This window comes from Solanum dulcamara, chromosome 6, assembly GCF_947179165.1.
Source record: "Solanum dulcamara chromosome 6, daSolDulc1.2, whole genome shotgun sequence".
NCBI classification, from domain to species: domain Eukaryota; kingdom Viridiplantae; phylum Streptophyta; class Magnoliopsida; order Solanales; family Solanaceae; genus Solanum; species Solanum dulcamara.
The window spans coordinates 61,213,415-61,233,802 of NC_077242.1; the positions used below are offsets into that span (position 1 = coordinate 61,213,415).

General features: G+C 37.7%; 1 pseudogene; it reads left to right on the top strand.

Annotated features, from left to right (window-relative positions):
• Positions 1-7,482: 7,482 nt before the first annotated feature.
• LOC129892884 (uncharacterized) lies at positions 7,483-19,387 on the top strand (annotated as a pseudogene).
• Positions 19,388-20,388: the final 1,001 nt, after the last annotated feature.

Here is a 20,388-nt window from a genome sequence, read left to right on the forward strand (position 1 = left end):
CAAAGACACATACAATTGCATTTTAAATTAGTATTTAGAGAGTCCAGTTCATCCCATAAACTCTTTAGCTTAGTAAAATAACCTGCAATATTAGAATTTCCGGAACTAATTTATTTAACTATTTTTGCAGGTGGTACAACTTAGCTTCATTAGATTGACCAAATTTTGTGTTCAAAGCTTGTCCATAGTTATTTAACAGATCTAGAATAGATTACACTATCAACTATCTTTTGCCAAAGAATTAATGAGCCTTGAAGTTACCATGTCATTGCATCTACTCCATGGTTGATAATCCTTGCTGCTAGGATTAAGAGTTGTACATGACTGAGAGATCAAACCAATTTTGTTCTTCACTGAGAGTGCTATAAGCACTATTCTTTTCTATCCTTGATACCCTTTGCCATCAAAATGATTGTTGACAAGACCCATTCTTGAGGAGTCTGATGAATGGAAAAAATAGATATGATTGGGATCTGATGCAACATTATGCTTAGAAATTTGAGCTATAGCAATCGTATTGATGGAATTATCGTCACTTGTGATTGATTAGAATGGTTATAGTAGAATTAATTGATGCAATCCTCAAAGCAAAAACTCTGATACCAAATTGAAAATGAAGAAGATGATTTGGAAATTTTCTATTGTTTTTCTCAATGTATTCTGTACAAGCTTTATACAAAATATAAAGGACTGAAGTGCAGTAAATGAATATTGATAACAAACTACTAGCTGTACAACTAAATTCCTACACCTATAAATGTTCTAGAAGAATCTAAGAAAAAGGAATATTATGTATTTTTTATGTATGTATGGACATAATTATTTTCAGGTGGCTTGGGACTATGTCTATTTCCTTGACCCAAAGTTAATGAAAACCCTTTACTTTCTCCAACCCATTTTGTTGGCCCATATTGAGTGGCTGAGCTCAATGTATCAGTTTGAATAAGACTTTTATTTCCATGAACTCTAGAAAATCTTTGCCATAGATCATCTCCAGGAAATCTTTGCCATAGATCATCTCCATCCCATGTCTTCTTCAAAACCAAATTACTGTAAGAGAAAGACGATGATGTCAAATCTTTGATTCTATAATCTACATAAACCAAAATAAATCTAATATTTAATCAAGTGAATTTAATAAAGCTTGATTTTTCCAAGAATCCACAATAAGTTCAAACTTTTCAATCATACATGATAGATAACAACCACTCAATTCAATGAAAGTTCCTTACGGATGTGCAACCCGAGCCAACCACCATAAAATTTATTATAGGAATGCAACCCGCACCAACCAAAATATCATAAATAAAGATAATGCAATGTAAGACAAATGTGATGCAATGCAATGACCATATGCAATCCATACACACATGTACTTCTAGGGTGTTCGGAAGTCGTGACCCATAATGGACTCGAGAGCTCCATCTACTATGTTGCGACATGCAATTTGATCCATAAATAATAGTGGTGGAGAATATATTTAGGCAACTTCAATTATCACAATGTACGAGATTTCCAAAAGGATGTATCAATAAGCGATTAGTGAATTAGAATAGTCATTTCTTTAAACATCAGTTAAAACATGTTGTGATGCGCACAAATAATCTCAGGCAAAGCTAAACAATCACACATATTGGCTAATAAGACAACTAAATACACGTTCATATTACATGGTACCCACATAAGTGCTCCTAACATAACCTACATGATACCCTCTTATCCCAATTCCCTTAATGCCAATAATTTTGTAAATGTATTCTAATCAAAGTCTAGAAAGTCTCAACTTTCTTAATTTGAAGTTTCAAAGTTCACATATAGATTTTATTTCCCATCAGCAATGTCTCACAACAATTCCAATCTGTTCAAATACGAAACTTATATGAAAATACATGTTCACAAACATCCATATTGGTATATCAAAAATAGACTAAGAAGTCAAACTCGATCCCTTGAGGACAAAATTGCAAATTTCTTTCAAAATTAGGTTTAGGGTTGCTTATCAAGCGGATCGGACGGATTATTATACTTAACAGTTTGACTTAATGGTTATCGGCTTTTAAAAGTACTAATCCGCTAGCCAACCTATAAGATATCGGTTGGTTCGGTATTGAATTAGCAATTATCGGACGGTTATCAGACGGTGTATCGATGGTAACATGTAAAATTTTTGTCATTTACTTCAGGTAAGCAATATGTGAAAAAATTTGATGGCAGTCAAGAAGATTACAAGATTAAACACACCTACGCTCATGTAGCTTCAATACAAATATGAAAACAGAAATTATAAAAGATAAACTCATGTTCTTCCTTTAAACTGTAGAAAACAGAAATGAAAACAACGTCCAGTCACCAGTGTCCACTGTCCACAACTTTCTGCTCATTTTTCTTTTCTTTTGGAAGTACATTATTCTCCTGCATTCAACAAATGAATACAAATCATATTAAATTGTATTATGAATTTCAACATTACTCCTGTTTCAAATTAGATAATACAATGCTAAGGAATTTCAACAATATATGACTGTATGTTAAACAAAAAGAGTACTAAAAGTTAGAACGTTTTCATTTCTAACCAATGTATGACTGTATTTCTAACTTTTTCATTTAATTCTCAGTTCTCACCATTATATATTTATACCAATGATGAATCATGAACCAAAAATCTATAAATAGAAAACTATATTTACTAAATATATTTTGTTATTATTTAATCTAATGATTATTTAAGAAAACAAACCTAGACCGGATGGATCTTTCCAGATTTGTCTTTAATGTGGCGAAATCTCAGGCTATAGTCTTCGTCGGCGTTCACTAGTTGTCGCCTTCTTGTTGCTGTGATGGTTGGCTCCACCGAAGTCATATTTGCTGGTTGATGCTATCAATGTTGGCTCACCGCCTCACTGGAGTTTTTCTTCATGAAATATTGCAAGTAGAGGAGGATAGAACGAGAAGAGGTGGAAGCGGCGGCGTGGTCTTGCTTGTCTCGACGATAAAATTTCACCGGAGAGATGAGAGGTGATGAGAGAATCTGAGAATGGGAGAATGGAGATGAAACAGAGACAGAGCAAATAGAGCACAGAGGCAAGTCGGCGACCTTATAGGCTTATACTCTTTTAGGTAAATAAAATTAGGGTATAGAGTATAGACTGTATAGTAATAGTAATATAGTGACCTAAACTCTAATGTCTTGGGCCTGGCCTATTTAACTAAATGGGCTTAGCCTGTTTAGTTAAATGGGCTTGACCTATTAAGATTTATTTTTAAGTTTATAAATTATAATAAAATATAATAAATTCTTAACGGGTTAACGGTTTATCCAATAACAAAATTGAGTAATCCATCATCCGCATCGATAAGCCGTTAATTATAAAATTTAAATCCATTCTCCATGTGTTAATCCGATAATCCAATACCAATAAGCCAATAAGCCAATTTTGCGGTTGGGTTATCGGTAACGAACGGTTTTGAACAACCCTAATTAGGTTACCAAAGGAACCCATATCTTAATTTTCATCCCAAAATGATTCAAATCAACTTTCATCTTTAAAAATTTCACAACGTTATTACAAATTTACTAATTTTTCAATATCGATTCTAATATTCATCCCCAAGAAAAATGGTTTCAAATATCTTAGGTCTTTAATCTAAAAAACTAAGGTCACCGATGAAGATGTCACACACCGTATTGGTGTAGCGTAGATGAAATGGAGGCTTGCCTTCTGATTCTTTTGTGATAAAAAGTTACCACCTAAACTTAAAGATAAGTTCTACAAATGAGTGGTTACACTGACTTTGTTGTATAGGGTAGAGTTTTATCTATTTAAGAACTTTCATATTCAGAATATACAAGTTGCGAAAATGGGGATGCTGATATGAATGTGTGGGCATACTAGAAGCGATAAGATTAGGAATAAGGATATCCAAGCCAAGGTATAAGTAACCTCCATTGTTTAGAAGATAAAAAAAGTGAGATTGAGATGATTTGGACATGTAAAGAGCAAATACATAGATTCCCCAGTGAGAAGGTGCGGGAGGTTGGATATAAAAAGAACAAGGAGAGGTAGAGGTAGGCCAAAACAATACTAGGAAAAAGTGATTATACAGGACATGACACAACTTTAACATACTGATGACATGACTTTTAGATATACATGAGGGTGTGGAGATCACGGATTGGAGTAGATGGTTAGTAGGTAGTTGAGTGATATCTTCCTTTTCGACAAGTTTCAGGCTTGTGGGATTTGTCGTATTATAGTGTCTTACTTTTTATTTCTATCATAATATGTTGTTTATGATATTTTGGTTATTACACTATTTTATTATTATTATTAAGAGTGGTAATTTGACCGGTTAGGTCAAATTTGATGTAACAACCTGCTCCCATCGTTAGGGATAGGCTAATAGAGAAGAGTTTCGGGCCAGAAAACTTCGAGTAGTAACTTCGCCAAATTTGAGCCTAGGCCAGACTTAGACTAATTCTGAGTCAGGTGAAGTATAGGGTGATCAGGTGAATAATGGGAGGTCAAATTTATAATTTTATTGGACAGGCTGATAGCCAAGACAATACAGAGCATTTACGGCTTCGCGGATTTGCATCGGGCGAGTAAAACTCCCGGAATTAAAGTTTGCGTGAGCGGTATATTTTAATACGTCTTTTAAAGGGGGTGTATTATAAAAAGGTAGCTTAGAGCAAAAATTCTGAGCTCTCTGTTCCTACATATCTTGCTAGAGCGGGGCCGCTAGAGTGGTACAATTGCGGCTTAAATTGTGAAAAAGACTAGAAAATATCTTTTTTGCAACATTCAGTTTCTAAAATTCCAAGAGGTAATCTAGGGCGATTTCAATTTATTTTTCATGGATTTTCACACTTAAGGTAAGGGTTTTATTCCCTATATTCATACTTTGATTCTTAGGAACTAGAAGTATGGATGATAATCATTGGAAGAGGGTTTGGATTGAAAATCTAAGGTGAGAAATAGCCCTAGGTTAAGGTTAGGATCATGAGTTTGTCCTAGGTAATGAAATTATGTTATATTTCTTGATAGTTAGGCCATTATATTGATCCCTAATATGTATTTAATATTTCTAGACCAAGAGCGAGAAGAACAAACCCGAAAAGGGAATGCTATTGCATTGTAAGGTTCTGAAAGTTTGAATTTGAGGTAGGTGATGGTTTAGTTTCCCGTATGTATTTCATGTACTTGTTAAATTGCTTTATGATATGCATATGTGTATATGAATAGGGAAACATGCTAGATTGTATGTGAAATGATCACTTGTTGGCCTGTTATTGTGATGAACCTGGTCTTAGTGGTATAAATATTGTAAACATTGAATGTTATTGTGATATCTTTGGATTAGGTGTCACTTTTCAACACATAATTTAGATTGGGTGTCATGTTCTGACACGTATTTAGATCAGGTGTGATATTCTAACACATACTTGGATCGGATGTCATATTTTGACATAAAGTTGAGTGTTTGTAGGTCCTTGAGAGGACCCTTGTGTGAAATTATAGCATGTGAAAGACATTGAGCTGTGATATTGAGATGTGGTTGATTTGTTCTATATATGTTTATGCCTATTGTGCTGAAATTTACTTGTCTATAATTCGCTTACTGGCTAATCACATAATCCTACTAGTACACTATTATTTTTGTGTACTAATACTACTCTTGCTTTGCCTTTTTATTGAGTACATGACATATTCAACCGGTTGCAGAGAGACCTAGGTTGGAAGATTAGCAAGGTGTTTAAAGTCCAAGAGTGAGCTATTCTATCATGTTGTCGTGGACTTTTCTATCTATCTCAGTCCTTCTTTTGAGACTCAGATGTTCAGACAATATTTCTATTTAAGTTTTTTTTATTTAGAGTTGTAGTCCTGTTCTAGACTTTTTAGTTAGAGTTTTGGTGCGATGACTTTCAGTTGCTAGGATGTGTTTACTTCCGCACTTCATTGTTATTAACCTGGTTAGCTGAGTTTATAGGAGCTCAACATTATTTTTGATTTATTCCTTCTTCCACAAGTTTTTAACTATTATCTCCTAGAGTTTGATAAGCTGACTGTAGAAATAATTCTCCCAGTGGAATAAGTATTGTGGGTGCCAGTCAAGGCGAGATTCGGGTCGTGACAAATTTGGTATCAAAGCCTAGGTTCGTTGATCTAATCGTACCAAAACAAGTCTAGTACAGTCTTACGGACCGGTATAGAGATGTCTGTACTTTTATTTGAAAGGCTATAGGATTTTAGGAAAAGTTTCACTATCTTCCTTCTTTTGTGCTATGACTTGGTTCCAATTGGTATTTGGTGATCCAAATTAGTATCTAATCACTTTCATTCTCTTGTCCGTAGATGGTTAACACGCATTACAACAGTGTCAGTCCAGTAGCTTCAGTTGAGCCCTAAGAGGAGCCAACTATTCAAGGGTGTGGCAGAGGAGATGCAGGAGATGTAGGCGAGGTAGGGGAAGAGAGAGGGAAGCACCTACCAGAGTAGAGGTCCCTATTGAGGAGGTGTTGGCAGGTGAGGCCCCTCTGGTTCCCTAGAATGAGTTTGATTGAGAGGTAAAAGCTGAAGAAGAGCAGACAGGACAAGAGGAGGGTGCCCAAGTTGAGGCTTCTAGTATTCCCCCTCTGAATCCAATCTTGGCCCAACAGATCTTGTTATTCTTGAGTGAGCTAGTTGTCATTAGCGCCATCCCCACCATGCCCGCAGCACTAGTTCTTGTTGACCGTCCGATTGCTGTTGTAGTTTATCCAATAGATGTAGTATTAGGCATAGTTTCATTCTTCAGCCCCCTAATGGGTCCTATGATGACTGGTACTGAGCATGACATGCTCACCAAGCTCCTTAAGCTCAAACGTCTAGTTTTCCAAGGTAGTAAAAATATAGATGCCTACAATTTATTCTGGATTGCTATGAGAGGCAACACAAGCTGGGCATAGTGTATCAGCATGGAGTAGAGTTTGTGACTTTCTAGCTGCAGGGAGAGGCCAAGCAGTGGTGGAGGGCCTATTTGGAGTGTCGTTTGCTTGTGTTGCCCCCATTCAATTGGGCTCAGTTCCATGCTCTATTTTTAGAGAAGTACGTGCCCCGCACTTTAAGAGACAAGAAGAAGGATGAGTTTATGGCCCTTGAGAGGGGGTGGGGGTGGGTGGGTGGGTTATCAGTGGCTGCTTATGAGGCTAAATTTTATGCACTGTCCAGGTACGCTGCTCAGTTGGTCACTATTAAAGAGGAGAGAATCAGGTTGTTTATGAAGGGATTGGACCCCGAGTTATAGGTACTCTTTGTTCATATGACTTCGTCCGGTAGGAGTTTCAATGAAGTCACAGACTTTTTTAAGAAAATTGAAGGAGTGAGGAAGGATGGGCAAGCCAAGACTTTGGATAAAAGGCCCAAGAATGTAGGTAACTTCCAGGGATCCTATTCCAGAGGGTGAGGCAGGGCGGTGATTGCTGCCCGACCAATTCAGTCAGAGATGCCCACTTTCATTGGCAGGTTTTCAGGTACTCCACAACAACATCAGGCCTATGAGCGTCAAGGAGCATCATTTCCAAGTAGCTGCCCGTCTTTTAATCAAAACTGTTTTAACTATGGAGAGCCGGGACATATACGGAGGGACTACCCTCACCCTCGTAGGATAGTTTCAGGATCCTAACAGGCCCGAGAAGTGGTCCTAGAAGTTGGAGAGAACAGTGGCAGAAAATGCCCACAAAGTGGGCAAAGAGGAAATCTGAGAGGCTGTGGGGGTCGAGGTAGTAGTAGTGCAGGTCAAAGAGCAATCCATCCAGGTAGGAAGGTGGCCTGTCAGGATGACCAGGCTCATTTTTATGCATTCCCAGGGAAAACTGAGGCAGAGGTATTCGACACAGTTATCATAAATACTATTCGTTTTTGTGATCGGATGGGTACTATTTTATTTGATCTGAGTTCCACTTATTCTTATGTGTCTGTGAGGTATGCCTTGAGTTTTGATACATTGTGTGATGTGTTGGATGCCCTATTCATGTTTCTAGCCCTATTGGAGAGTCAGTCATAGTTACCTATATATCGTTCTTGTACTGCTGTGTTTATGAGATACCAAACTTGGGTGGACTTAGTGATTCTAGACATGAAAGATTTTGATGTGATCTTAGGCATGACTTGGTTGTCCCCCTACTTTGCTGTACTTAATTGTAATGCAAAGATAGTGGCTCTAGAGATCCCGGAGAGGGAAAGGTTAGAGTGAGAAAGGGTGTACAAGCCTAAGCCAGCTAAGGTCATATCCTTTTTTCAGGCTAGAAAAATGGTGGGGCAGGTTTGTTTGGCCTATTTTGCCCATATACGGAATGTGGAAGTAGAGTCTCCTTTTATTGATTCTATTCTAATAGTGTGTGAAGTTTTAGAAGTTTTTCCTTCAGACTTGCCTGGTATGCCTTCTGACCAAGACATAGACTTCTGCATTGATTTAGAGATAGGAACTCATGTAATTTCCATTCCTCCTTACCATATGGCTCCGACAGAGTTCAGAGAGCTTAAGGCTCAGATCCAGGAGCTTCTTGATAAGAGGTTCATTCATCCTAGTACTTTTCCTTGGGGTGCTCCGATGTTGTTTGTCAAGAAAAAGTATGGTAGTATGAGAATGTGCATTACTAGCGACAGTTGAATAAGGTCACCATCAGGAATAAATACCCTTTGTCTTGTATTTGTTATAACCCATATTTTGTACATTTGGACATTTTGGGATAATTATAACAAGTTAAGGATAATGCTATGTTTTGATCTTCTTTGATACATAAGTTGGTTATGAAAATTTTGGATGTGGAAATACTAGAAAAGGATAAGGGAAAAATTAGAATTTCAAAACAAAACTTAGTTTCATGAAAACCTAGGGACTAAGTGATTGGGCTTGGAAGAATAAAAAAAAAGAAAACAAGAGAGGCCCAAACAAAAGACCCATGCCCAAGTCATTCATCCATGTGATGAATGAATAAAAAGGGGCACTTAGTCATAAAACTCTAGAACCTTCGAGAAAAATTAAGAAAGGAGAAGAACAAAGGAAAAAAAAGAAGAGTTGAAGGCCAAGTAATGATTCTAGGACTCGACTTACTTACGTAAGCTACCAACTTGGAAATCTTACATACTTAAGCTACTTAAGTGTGTACCAAACTTACGTAGCAAGAATTACATAGATTCCTAAAAGAAGATGAAATTACGAACTCACGAGGAGAAAGAGAGAGCAATATGTGGCAGCCCAAGATAGAGTGCCACATGGAAGCAACTGCAGCAAGGGGGTGGGCCCCTACATGCCATGTGGCAGCCCCTAAGTAGAGGAGATGGTGCATTGTCCCAATGAGGGCTTGACATGTGTCACCAATGAGGAGTTGACATGTGTCACCCCCTAAGGTGGAATACATACATATGTTTTATGACTTATTTCCCTCATCCTTATCCCATAAGTCATCTTCTTCAAGAGAGTTCCAGAAAAGAGAAGAAGAAAAAGAAACCTTGAGCTAGAGAGAAAGAGCTACAGTTTTGGGGAGAAAAAGATAAGTTCTCCGATTCCATTTCGTGAATTAATTATATAGGGTATACCACAAGGGTATTATGGTGTTATTAATGTAAATTTATGGTTTGGAGAAGCACCAAAATGTTAGCAAGCAGCCATAAAGTTGTTGGCGCGCTAAAGGAACTTTCGAGGAAAGTTTCGACGAGTTTGATGCGTTTTGGGCAAGGTAATAGCTTCCCTTTCAAATTGGAATTTATGATATTTTTATGAGGTATATTACATGTCTTAAATAATATTGGAAGTGGAAACAATGCATAAGGATGCTTGACGTTAGAAACAAACTAAATTGAAGTGGTTATAACTAAAACGAAGTCGAGTAGTAGGTTGTCGTTGTGGTGCTGCGGGTGCAGCTGGTTAGGTTGCATTTTACAGGGCTTCAAATTATTTTAAAAAGGGTGTGGGTTCTTCTGGTTTCATCCATACAGCCCTCCGTTTGGTATGGTTAAAGATTTTACGAAATAAAGATTAAAAACTCTATTTTCGTATCGTAGTTTGGAGCTAGTCGTTTGGAGCTTGTATTGTGTAAGGTTGAAGTGATTTACTTGTAAATATGCTGCTGGTTATTTTTGGTGGTATGGTTTTTGATATTGTGGCCGAGTTGGAATCTCGGGGATATTAAAATTATAGGAGAGATGCTGCTCGATTTTTGGTAGATTCGTAACTAGTAACAAACTAGTCGAGGGTAATGGATAAGGAAATAACTCCTATAAGTGCTTGGGTGTAGAGTTGGAAATTGGAAAGTGAAAGGTCATTAACCTTAGTATTACTTTCATGTTAAATAGGTTCAAGAGACGATGAGGCTAACGTGTAAGAGTAATCTGTAAGAGGTATGTGAAGCTATCCTTCTTTTCTTTTAGCATGTCTTAATATAAGTATCACATGATGTAAGCTTTGGGGAGTATCCCATCCATAAAGCTCCGAGCAAGAATTATGAGTCTTACCAACTTTCTAATGTTAGAACTTCTATAATAATAGAGCTACATCTCTCAAGCCTCCTACGTGATGGAAAGTAGTAAGTACGTAAACTATCCTCTTTTCTCGTTTGGCATATCCTAAAAGTAAGTGATATGTATACAAGCTGGGGTAATCTCATTCTTCAGTTCCGAATAGGATTCTTGTCTTTTACTCATTTTATGATGTTAATGCTCTTATGGTAGTTTAGCTACTACCCTTGAGCCTTCTGTACGTAAAAAAGGAATTGGTGTGTGGAAGTCTATATGCTCACAGACGCTATAGTGACTCATGTCCTTACTTTGATAAGCTTCTATTCCTAAGGACTCTATGACGACCGATGCCTCCGATTTCATAAGCCGTTTGGCATTAATTGATAAATGCATATGATTCCCGAGACTCTAGTTGATACGACCCCTAATGACACTTAGAGGGCACTTAGGATAAGTACCATTCTAAATCTCAAAGGATAGTCCAGTATGATCGTGTTATTGAGTCTTAGATAATAATAGGATGATTATGAAACCGAGTCCCATAAAGGAACGGGTATGGTGTATGATATATGGATTGGGACGAATATTCCTCGGTATTACTATATGATACGCGGATCGGGCTGAATGTTTCTCAACATTACTATATAATATACGAATTGGGCCAAACATTCTTCGACATTACTATATAATATACGGATCACGACGAATGTTCCTCGGTATTACTATATAATATACGGATCGAGACAAACATTCCTTGGCATTACTATATAATAAATGGATCGGGCCGAATGTTCCTCAGTATTACTATATAATATATGGATTGAGCCAAACATTCCTCGGCATTACTATATAATATACGGATCGGGCCAAATGTTCCTCGGTATTACTATATAATATGCGGATCGGGCCGATGTTCCTTGGTATTACTATATGATATGTGGATCAGACCGAACATTCCTCGATATTACTATATAGTATATGGATCGGGCCGTACGTTCCTCGGTATTATTATATGAGATAACACTAATAGTATACAGATGCTTATGATAATAGAGTGATGTAGTCGTTACACCAAGTCCCCGATTGGGACAAGTACAGTACGTGATGATAGTATGTACGACCTTATGTTATAAGCTATAGGTACAGTAAATGACACTTGCCCCTGCATCCCTACGCCAACTGTAATTTCCTTATGATGTCCATGCTTTACATACATAGTACATATGTCGTACTGACCTCCTTTTTCTCGGGGGGGGGGGGGGGCTGCATTCATACCCGCAGGTACAGATGCATACTTTGGGGATCTGTCAGCGTAGGAGTTTCACTCAGCAGTTCAGAAGCACTTCATAGTGCCGGAGCCTAGTTTTGGTATTAACCCTCGATGTATATATTTATTTATTCATAGGTACGACGGGGGCCCTGTCCCACCTTATATTACTGTTCTTAGTCTTAGAGGTCTGTGGACATGTATGTGGGTTATATATATATGTATGTATAGTTGTGCCGATATTCTATGATAGCCTCATCGGCTTATATAATATCTTGCATGTTGGCACACTATGACTCAAATAGGAGACTGGTTTGCTTATGGTTAGCAAGGGTATACGTAAGTGTATAATTCAGGTACCCGTCATGGCCTACAGAGTTGGGTCGTGACAGAAGCGGTATTAGAGCGGTTTGGTCCTCGGAATGTCTACAGACCGTATTTAGTAGAATCTTGTTTATCGGTGTGTTGTCCACCATATCTATAAATAAGAGGCTACAGAACATTTAGGATGTTACCTTTATTTATTGTCTTAGATTGTGCGATAGAGACCAGCCATAGAAAATGAAATTCCTTTTTCTAACCTTTGGTTTCAGCTGAAGAACGACATCGACAGAAGAAAGTGGCGAATGATATTTAAAGCAACACAGTACACAGGTAAGTAATGGTATGAAAGAGGCATGCTGGATAAGGTAAGAAGATTGAAATATGATTGAAATGTAAAGTTGAAAATTGAAAGGAAAGTAGACAGGAAGGTGTATCAAATGCAGTTTGAGTGGAACACATGAGGTAAGTCCATTATTTTCATACGATTATTGATATTGAAAGCCCTGTGCGGCTGTGAGATGAGAAGATGTTGAAAGCCCCGTGTAGCTGTGTTATAAGGGATATAAATATATATATATATATATGTTGATCCTGTGAGGCATGGTTTCTATCTTCTGCGTGCAGGTTTTGAGATAGTACAAAATACAAAGGAAACTCTGCCCAATTTTTTTCTGAGAATGGAATAAAGACAAGGAAGAGACTGAGACATAAGTTTATAAAATATCTTGGAAGTTGATACCGATAGAGTAAAATTTATAACGTTGGACTAACACTTAAAGAGGGTGTCTCTACATTGTCAGAAAATGGGGCACCATTTTTACTTGGGGAGTCATATTTCGAAAGAAAACTCTTATCGAAAGGCCAAATGTCCAGAAATTGAGTTCCCCTTTGTTGCAAAGTACAAACCCTCAACCATTAGTTGGGAATGCTTAAACTTCAAATGAGATCCCATAAAGGATGGATGGATCTCGAGGCCAGTAATAAATAAATGGAAGTCGCAGTATATGAGACCATGTGAGGAACAATTGGTGGAGACTTTAAGGGATGGATGTGATCATACCAGCACTAACGCATCAGATCCCATCAGAACTCCAAAGTTAAGTGTGCTTGGGCGAGAGTAGTACTAGGATGGATGACCCTCTTGGAAGTGAAAGAGAAAATAAAACACAAGTATCTATACCTATTCCCTACGTTTACAAGTAATCCTAACCTTTGGAACTCTGATATTGATTGCTCGATGAAAGTATATGCTATTGCAATGGAACAAAAAAACTCTCCATATGGTCTGTATAAGATCTTAAGGAAGGTCTAGTTAATATTTGAGGACGAATGTTCTAAAGGGGGGAGGATGTTATAACCCCTATTTTGCACATTTGGATATTTTGGGATAATTATAACAAGTTAAAGATAATGCTATGTTTTGATCTTGTTTGATACATAAGTTGGTTATGAAAATTTTAGATGTGGAAATACTAGAAAAGATTAAGGGCAAAATTAGAATTTCAAAAAAAACTTAGTTTCATGAAAACCTAGGGACTAAGTGATTGGGCTTGGAAGAATAAAAAAAAGAAAATAAGAGAGGCCCAAACAAAAGACCCAAGCCCAAGTCATTCATCCATGTGATGAATGAATAAAAATGGGCATTTAGTCATAAACCTCTAGAACCTTCAAGAGAAATTGAGAAAGGAGAAGAACAAAGGAAAAAAAGAGGAGTTGAAGGCCAAGTAATAAATCATAAGACTCGACTTACTTATGTAAGCTACCAACTTGGAAATCTTACATACTTAAGCTACTTAAGTGTATACCAAACTTACGTAGCTAGGATTACATAGATTCATAAAAAAAGACGAAATTATGAACCCACGAGGAGAAGGAGAAAGTTCCATGTGGTAGCCCATGAGAGAGTGCCACATGGCAGCAGCTGCATCAAGGGGGTGGTCCCCACATTCCATGTGGCAGCCCCTAAGTGGAGGAGATGGTGCATTGTCCCTATGAGGGCTTGACATATGTCACCAATAAGGGGTTGACATGTGTCACCCACTAAGGTAGCCTATATACATATGTTTTACGACTTATTTCCCTCATCCTTATCCCATAAGTCATCTTCTTCAAGAGAGTTCCAGAAAAGAGAAGAAGAAAAAGAAACCTTGAGCTAGAGAGAAAGAGCTACAGTTTTGGGGAGAAAAAGATAAGTTCTCCGATTCCATTTCGTGAATTAATTATATAGGGTATACCACAAGGGTATTATGGTGTTATTAATGTAAATTTATGGTTTGGAGAAGCACCAAAATGTTAGCAAGCAGCCATAAAGTTGTTGGCGCGCTAAAGGAACTTTCGAGGAAAGTTTCGACGAGTTTGATGCGTTTTGGGCAAGGTAATAGCTTCCCTTTCAAATTGGAATTTATGATATTTTTATGAGGTATATTACATGTCTTAAATAAGATTGGAAGTGGAAACAATGCATAAGGATGCTTGACGTTAGAAACAAACTAAATTGAAGTGGTTATAACTAAAACGAAGTCGAGTAGTAGGTTGTCGTTGTGGTGCTGCGGGTGCAGCTGGTTAGGTTGCATTTTACAGGGCTTCAAATTATTTTAAAAAGGGTGTGGGTTCTTCTGGTTTCATCCATACAGCCCTCCGTTTGGTATGGTTAAAGATTTTACGAAATAAAGATTAAAAACTCTATTTTCGTATCGTAGTTTGGAGCTAGTCGTTTGGAGCTTGTATTGTATAAGGTTGAAGTGATTTACTTATAAATATTCTGCTGGTTGTTGTTGTTGGTATGTTGTTCATATTGTGGCCGAGTTAAAATCTCAGGGATATTAAAATTATAGGGGAGATGCTGCCCGATTTTTGGTAGATTCGGAACTAGTAACAAACTAGTCGAGGGTAATGGATAAGGAAATAACTCCTATGAGTACTTGGGTGTAGAGTTGGAAATTGGAAAGTGAAAGGTAATTAACCTTAGTATTACTTTCATGTTAAATAGGTTCAAGAGACGATGAGGCTAACGTGTAAGAGTAATCTGTAAGAGGTATGTGAAGCTATCCTTCTTTTCTTTTGGCATGTCTTGTTATAAGTATCACATGATGTAAGCTTTGGGGAGTATCCCATCCATAAAGCTCCAAGAAAGAATTATGATTCTTAACAACTTTCTAATGTTAGAACTTCTATAATAATGGAGCTATGACTCTCAAGCCTCCTATGTGATGAAAAATAGTAAGTACGTAAACTATCCTCTCTTCTCATTTGGCATATCCTAAAAGTAAGTGATATGTATACAAGCTGGGGTAATCTCATTCTTAAGTTCCGAATAAGATTCTTGTCTCTTACTTATTTTATGATGTTAATGCTCTTATGGTAGTTTTGCTACTACCCTTGAGCCTTCTGTACGTAAAACAGGAATTGGTGTGTGGAAGTCCATATGCTCACAGACGCTATAGTAACTCATGTCCTTACTTCGATTAGCTTCTATTTCTAAGGACTCTATGATGACCAATGCCTTCGATTTCATAAGCCATTTGGCATTACTTGATAAATGCTTATGATTCCTGAGACTCTAGTTGACACAACCCCTAATGACACTTAGAGGGTACTTAGGATAAGTACCATTCTAAACCTCAAAGGATAGTCCAGTATGATCGTGTTATTGAGTCTTAGATAATAATAGGATGATTATGAAACTGATTCCTATAAAGGGCCAGGTACGGTGTATGATATATGGATCGGGCCGAACGTTTCTCGGTATTACTATATGATACGCAGATCAGGCCGAACGTTTCTCAGCATTACTGTATAATATATGAATCGGTCCAAAAGTTCCTCGACATTACTATATAATATACGGATTAGGCCGAACATCCCTCAGCATTACTATATAATATACGGATTGAGACAAATATTCCTCGGCATTACTATATAATAAATGGATTGGGCCGAATGTTGCTCAGTATTACTATATAATATATGGATTGAGCCAAACATTCCTCCACATTACTATATAATATACGGATCGGGCCAAATATTCCTCGATATTACTTATAATATGTAGATCGGGCCGAATGTTCCTCGGTATTACTATATAATATGTGGATCGGACCGAATGTTCCTCGACATTACTATATAGTATATGGATCGGGCCGTACGTTCCTCAGTATTATTATATGAGATAACACTAATAGTATACAGATGCTTATGATAATAGAGTGATGTAGTCGTTACACCAAGTCCCCGATTGGGACGGGTACAGTACGTGATGATAGTATGTACGACCTTATGTTATAATCTACAGGTACAGTAAATGATTAGATGTCACACTTGCCCCTGCATCCCTATGCCAACTGTAATTTCCTTATGATGTCCATGCTTTACATACTTAGTACATATGTCGTACTGACCTCTCTTTTCTTGGAGGGGGGCTGCATTCATATTCGTAGGTACAGATGCATACTTTGGAGATCTGTCAGCATAGGAGTTCCACTCAGTAGTTTAGAAGCGCTCCATAGTGCGGAACCTAGTTTTGGTATTAACCCTTGATGTATATATTTATTTGTTCATAGGTATGATGGGGACCCTGTCCCACCTTATATTACTGTTCTTAGTCTTAGAGGTCTGTGGACATGTATGTGGGTTATGTATATGTATGTATGTATAGTTGTGCTGATATGCTATGATAGCCTCGTTGGCTTATATATTATCTTGCATGTTGGCACACTATGACTCAAATAGGAGATCAGTTTGCTTATGGTTAGCAAGGGTATACGCGAGTGTCCAGTTCAGGCACTCTTCGCAGTCTACGGAGTTGGGTTGTGACAGTATTAATGACCTATTTGACCAGTTATAAGGTGCTTTAATCTTCTTAAAGATTGATCTCAGATCTGGGTATCATCAGTTGAAAATTTGACTTTAGGATGTGCCCAAATCAACTTTTAAGACTAGGTTTGGGCACTATGAAATTTTAGTAATGTCCTTTGGGTTGACCAATGCCCCTTTAGCTTTTATGAGTTTGATGAATGGAGTGTTCAAACCATTCTTGGACTTATTTGTGATAGTGTTTATAGATAATATATTGATGTATTCAAAGAGTGAACAGGAACATGTAGATCATTTCGAATTATGTTGGGAGTTTTGGGAAGGCAAAAATTATATGCAAAATTTTCCAAGTGTGAATTTTGGCTGCCTTTTTAGGCCATGTTGTTTCAAAATAAGAGGTAATGGTGGACCCACAAAAAATTAAGGCAGTTAAGAATTAGGCTAGGCCTAGTTCTGTGACAGAGGTTAGAAGTTTTGTGGGACTGGCTAGTTACTATCGCCAGTTCGTGAAAAACTTTACCTCTATTGCTACTCATTTGACCAGGTTGACTAAAAAGGAAGTACCATTCGAGTGGAATGACAAGTGTGAAGAGAGCTTCCAAAAGCTCAAAACTCTCCTGACCACAACACCAATTTTGACCCTGCTGGTCGAAGGTAAAGATTTTATTGTTTATTGTGATGCTTCACATTCCGGTTTGGGCGATGTGTAGATATAAGATAAGAATGTTGTGCCATATTCTTCATAGCAATTAAAGGTGCATGAGAAGAACTACCAGACTCATGACTTGGAGTTGGCAACAGTAGTATTTGCAATAAATATCTGGAGACATTATATGTACGATGTCAAGTGTGAGGTTTTTAATGATCACCGCAGCTTACAACACATGTTCACCCAAAAGGATTTGAATTTGAGATAACGAAGGTGGATGGAGTTGCTTAAGGACTATAATGTTACGATTCAGTACCATCCAGGCAAGGCTAATGTGGTAGCAGATGCATTGAGTCAGAAGACGGTGAGCATGGGTAGTTTAGCTTGTTTGGGGGCCTTTAAGAGACCCCTGACTAGAGATATTTAGGCCTTGGAGGCCAGATTCATAAGGCTAGGCATCTTAGAGAAAGGTGGGATAATGACCAGAGTTGATCTAAGGCCCACTTTCATAGAAAAGATCAAGACCAAGCAATTTGATGATGTATACTTAAAATGAAATTAGAGGAAAGGTGTTGATGGAAATGGCTACAGACTCAACACTTGATGCAGGAGGGGTGCTCCATTTTAGGGGAAGGATTTGTGTTCCCTGGGTAGATGGACTAATTTAGAAGATCCTATTTGAATCTCATGGTTCGCAATACTTTATTCACCCTTGAGTGACTAAAATGTATCAGGACTTGAAATAGTTATATTGGTGGCCGGGTATGACAAAAGACATAGCTGAATATGTAGCCATGTGTCAGAATTGCCAACAGGTGAAGTATGAGCATCAAAGACCTGCATGTTTGTTGTAAATAATGCTCATTCCTAAATGGAAGTGGGAGATAATAGCCATGGATTTTGTAGTGGGACTTCTTGAGACTTTGGGAAAGCATGGCTCTATTTGGGTGGTGGTTGACAGGTTAAAGAAGTCAGCACACTTTATTTCAGTTAGAGTAGATTATAATGAACAACAGTCGGCTAGAATTTATGTGAAAGAGATAGTAAGGCTACACGGAGTGCCCCTTTCTATCATTTCAAACCATGGTACACAATTCACTTCCAAATTTTGGGGTAAGTTACATGAAGAGTTGGGTACTCAACTCACTTTCAGCCCAGCTTTCCATCCACAGACAGACGAGTAGTTAGAAAGGATATCCAAGTGCTAGAAGATATGTTGAGGGCATGTGTGATAGACTTTGGGGGACATTGGGATAAGTTTTTTCCCTTGTGTGAATTCTCCTACAACAATAAGTACCACTCCAGTATTGATATGTCACCATTCTAAGCCTTGTATGGAAGGGGATGCAAGTCTCTCATAGGGTGATTTGAAGCTGGAGAAGTGGAATCATTGGGGGTTGACTTAGTGAGGGATGCTCAAGATAAGGTAAGAAACATCCAAGCTAAGCTTCCAGCAGCTTAAAGAGTCCTTATTACATTGGACCTTTTGAAATTCTTAATTATGTAGGGCCAGTAGCATACAAGTTGGCCTTACCGCCTAGCTTGTCTGGGGTACACCCGATGTTCTACATGTCTATGCTGAAAAAGTACCATGGGGATGGGGACTATATTATTAAATGGGACTCGGTGCTATTAGATAAGGAACTTCAGTATGAAGAAGAGCCAGTTGCAATTCTTGATCGTGAGATCCAAAAATTGAGGAATAAGGAGATCAACATGGTTAAAATACAATGGAAATATCGTTCAGTAGAGTAAGCTACTGGGGAGATTGAAAAATACATACGAGACAAGTATCCTCAACTGTTCGACGAAATAAGTACTACTCTATCTTTACTTTAGCCCTATTTTCCCTAGTTAGTTACTTGGGGATGAATGATGGGTAAATTAGTTTCTATTATAATTACTTACTTTAGTCTTTAGGGATAGGACAATTGGGAAGGGTTTCGGGTTAGAAAACTTCGTTTAGTAACTTTGGCAAATTTGAGCCTAAGCTAGACTTGGACAAATTCTGAGTCAAGTGAAGCCAAGGATGATCACATGAATGATGGGAGGTAAAATTTATAATTTTATTGAACAGACTGATATCCAAGGTGATACAGGGCATTTATAGCTTCGTAAAATCAAATTCGGGCGAGTAAAACTCCCGAAATTGAAGTTTACGTAAGGGGTATATTTTGATACATATTTAAAAGGGGGTGTGTTGTAAAAGGAGAGCTTGGATCAGCAACTTTGAGCTCTTTATTCCCATATATCCCGCCAGAGCAGTATTATTCCCGCTAGAGCGGGATTATTCCCGCCAGAGCAGGACAATCGCAGCTTAAATCGTGAAAAAGCCCAGAAATGGTCCTTTTTACAACATTTAATTTTTAAAATCCCAAGAGAAACCTAGGGCAATTTCAATTGATTTTTCATAGATTTTTACACTTAAGGTAAGGTTTTTATTCCCTAGATTCACATTTTGATTTTTAGGAACTAGAAGTATGGGTGATAATCATTGGGAAAGAGTTTGGACTGAAAATCTAAGGTGGAAAAGAGCCCTAGGGTAATGTTAGGATCATTGATTTGGCCTAGGGAATGAAATTATGTTATATTTTTTGTTATTTAGGCCATTATATTGATTCTTGCTATGTATTTAATATTTCTAGACCAAGAACGAGAAGAACGAACCCAGAAATAGAAGGCTATTGCGTTGTAAGGTTATGAAAGCTTGAATTTGAGGTAGGTGATTGTCTAGTTTCCTGTATGAGTTTTATATAGTTGTTAAATTTCTTCTGATATGCATGTGTGTATATGAATGGGAAAACATGCTAGATTGTGTGTGAAATGATTACTTCCTGGCC